The 4,054-nt window shown below is 30.8% G+C and overlaps 1 pseudogene; it reads left to right on the top strand.

Annotated features, from left to right (window-relative positions):
- The first annotated feature begins 1,577 nt into the window (after positions 1-1,577).
- On the top strand, positions 1,578-3,792 carry LOC149562428 (putative inactive methylesterase 20 pseudogene; annotated as a pseudogene).
- The last annotated feature ends 262 nt before the right edge of the window (positions 3,793-4,054 follow it).

Genomic DNA, 4,054 nt, shown 5'->3' on the forward strand with positions numbered 1-4,054 from the left:
TATTGTTTGTAAAGATATTTTATAATATTTGCTCAAAAATAATGAAACAAAGATCCATTTCTTCCATGGTGATTAGCGAGCTATCCCAATTCGGAACCTTATTCTAATGAGGAAAAGAGAATATTTGAATGAAAGTGTAGGATATTGAGTTGGTGAAATTTCTTATGAAGAAGTCTTCTCTAATCAATAAAATTGGGTGTTTACCTAGGAGAGATATGGAAGAGTCCCCATAGTTTATTTGGTGGCCAAGGATGATAAACTCATTTGGGAAGAGTTAAAATAATTTATCTCAACTAATTTAAGACTAAACTACTTTATTCTTCCTTATCTTTGACAAGAATCTCAATAATATATGAAAAAGAGTTAAAATGATTTATCATAACTAATTTAATTTAATTTAATTTCATCTTTAACAAAAAATTATATATATTGGAATAACAATATTTATACCACTAGATCATTAAAAACTATATCAAAATATGTGGAAATGAATAGAAAAAGATTGAAATAATATATGAACGTGTTATTTGGAAAGGGTATCCATAGCTATTAAATGGCTAATTTTATGTACTCTAAGTTCTTAATAATATAGAGCTATTATTTTGGCTTATAAAGAGATTAAGGATTTTCAAAATCAATGGAGATGAATTTGAAGTTGCCATCAACATATTGCTTTATAACATAATCTTTGAAAGAGGGATTATGTTCATGAAAATCTCATATTAGAATAATTCCTTATCAATTTGATTGTGATATTCAAGAGAAAATAGATAATTCTAGTTAAAAAAATTAGTGTCCATGTTTATATAAAAAATCAATAAAATTGTTGGTACTGACTGCAATTTCTATGTTCAACAAAGATTAGTGAGATGTGAGATTGTGTGATATAGCCACGATGATTTTGGAATCAAATTGTAACACTAGTAGTCTTTGACTTGTTTGATTCACTTGATCATGTCATATAGATGTGTTTCATCATTCAAGTTTTTTCCCTTTAACTCATGTCATATGATATAATATATTTATGATATGTGTTCATCTTTTCTTATAATCAACTATTGATGACACATGTTGGTAGTAGATGGTTATTTCAAATGACATTGAAGTTGTTAGTTTTGAATGTAATTTATATGTTCAATATGAAGAAATGTGAGATGATGTGATGTATCATTAATAAGTCATGTTGCTAGTCAATATTTTTTAATGTAAATGATCTTTGATTTCTTGATTTACCTAATCATGTGATCTAGATATATCTCATCATTCAAGAAATTTTCTTCAATTTATATGAAATATTGTAATATATCTATTGTATTCGTTCCCTTTACCTTTAATGGTCTCTCTTTTCAAAAATAATGATAGATATTAGTGGTCACTATTTTCAATCAAGTTGTGATGCAAATAACCTTTACTTTTTACTTTCTTTGACTTACTTGTGAAATGGCTGTGTTTAATCTTTTTCTTATATTGACATGACATGGCATGATGTCATATATCTATTGTATTTTTTCTCCCTTTGATTATAATCAACTCTAGTGAAAGAGTCAATTCATTAAAGAAAATTAGTGATGGATGCAATGGAAGTGGCAAGGGCAAAGACACACTTTTTGTTGGTTCATGGAGGATGTCATGGAGATTGGTTTTGGTACAAACTTATCCCTCTCCTACGAAAGGTAGGCCTTGATGCCACTGCAATAGATCTTGCCTCCTATGGAATTCACCTAATGGATGCGCATCAAATTAAAACATGGTCTAACATAAATCATCCACTTATTGAGTTGTTCAACTCTCTTCCTCCCCACCAAAAATTGTGATCTCTACATACCTTATTCTTTTTCCCTCTCGATAAATGATTTGTTTTACTTCTATCTAGTTTTAATTTATTGGTTGTAAGTAATATTGGTGGGTCATAGTGTTGGAGGCATGAATTTGAGCTCAATAATGGAGAAATTCCTAAAGAAGTTCAAAGTCATTGTATTTGTGACAACATTTATGTCTCTCACTGAAATGTTCAACAAAATGTACCTAAAGAACTGTTAGCTAAGAAGCAAGAACATGGTGTTGAAAAAGTACACAAAGTGCTTGACATGAGAAGTCAACAAGTGAGGGTGTTGACCAATCTTGAAAAATTGAATGCTAAAATGAAATCTATCAATGATCAAAAATATATGCTAGAGTTACAAAACAATGTGAACTTGATTTTAGATATGGTAGAGACAGATATTCAAAAGTTTGATAATCAAAATTTAAGGCACGAGAGAGAGTTTGTGGCAATATACCAAAAGGAGAAGGAGTGGCTTTAGAAAGAGACTACATGACAAAAACAACAACTAGACAACATAAAGGATATTATGGGAGCCACTACATAGAATATAAGAAAGTGTTGTGGTAGGTACTATGACATTGGAATCACTTGTAAGTGTCTTTGAGAATCTATGTTCCAAATATAAAGAGGACTGCAAGTTGTACAATTTTTCATGTATTGCATTTGCATTTTCTTTTCCATTCCTTATAAGAGCATTTGAAGGTTGGAAACCACTTCAACACCCTTTACATGGTTTAGAGGTAATGTCATTGTGGCAAAGGCTTCTGCAAGGGAATGAGCCTTGTGATTATGGCATTTACATAGAAGAAGAAATTTCTTCTTCAACTCCTTACACTCAACTCTTCACTAAAGTTATTCTTCCAATAGTGAGAATAGTTGCTATAAATTATTGGGAGCCAAGGGACCCTAAACCTATGCTACATTTTTTGGATACATGGGAGAAGTTACTATTGGATTCAATACTTCATAACATTATGGATCATATAGTGGTGCCCAAATTAACAACAGTAGATACTTGGGATCCTTGCAAGGAGACTATTCCAATCCATGCATGGTTACATCATTGGTTTCCATTGTTGGGCCAGAATATGAAACCTTTGTATACAACCATTCATTATAAGTTGGGGAATGTGCTTCATGCCTAACATGCAAGTGATGCATCTGTATATGCACTTTTATCACCTTGGAAAACTATATTTGATCTTGCTAGCTAGGAAGAATTGATTTTTCATTTTGTCGTACCTAATTTCATTATAGTTCTACATGAATTTTTAATCAACTCAACTAATTAGCAACTAGACCAATTTAACTTGGTTATGGCTTGTTTCTTTCTAAAAATATCTGCTATGATATCTTTTTGTAAAATTGCTTGCGAACTCTACATATTCTTCTTGGTCTACATTATTTTTTTGAAGAATCTTGAGGTAAGTCACTTAGCATGGGCTGAGTGAGTTTTATTATTTTATTATTTGGATTCTGGAATATGTATGCAGTTGGATCAATTTTTATGTTGTGCTATAAGATGTAATAAGAACCTTAAAGAAGATCTCTCTATATATTAAATTAAACTAAATTAAGTTTTAAATCATATTTCTGAAATCCCTTAACATTAATTAAAAATATAAAAGAAAAATGATATTCTAATTTCCTTCTAAAATTTAATCTTTATGTGCATTTGTAATAAAATCAACCTGACTTCAATTTACATAAGTTTAACCATTCCATTTTCTCCACAACTTAAGTAGAAAGAAGGGCAATCATGGAGTTCTACCATTGATATGATAAATGAGCTACAAGCAAGAATTGAATCATGGGGAGACACAAAATTTATAATGGGAGAGAATACTCTCCCAATATCATTGAAGATTATCCCTACTTTCTCAAGGCAAATGTTGTACCAAAGTAGCCCAACTGAGGTAATTAAAGAAGAAAGTAATGCTCAAAATTTTTTTAGGGAGTTAGAATAGCAATGATGAGAGTTATCATGATAGTGAAATCCTTGTAGAGAGAGGACACCATGACATCCATGTATGAGGTTTTGGTTATGAGAAATCTATAACAATTATGCAATGTTATTTGTTAGAATTGGCCTAGACTAGTGAAGAATGTAGGGAAACACTATCTCTATTGACATTCCAATCATGTTTGTTATTAGCGACATACACTTATTTAGATTGTAAGCTGATGCAAGAGCATCTAGCGATATAAGGGCAATCTTGTGTCACCCAA

The sequence above is a fragment of the Cupressus sempervirens genome, chromosome 4 (assembly GCF_028749045.1).
Source record: "Cupressus sempervirens isolate cs-2001-9-10 chromosome 4, ASM2874904v1, whole genome shotgun sequence".
In the NCBI taxonomy this organism is placed as follows: domain Eukaryota; kingdom Viridiplantae; phylum Streptophyta; class Pinopsida; order Cupressales; family Cupressaceae; genus Cupressus; species Cupressus sempervirens.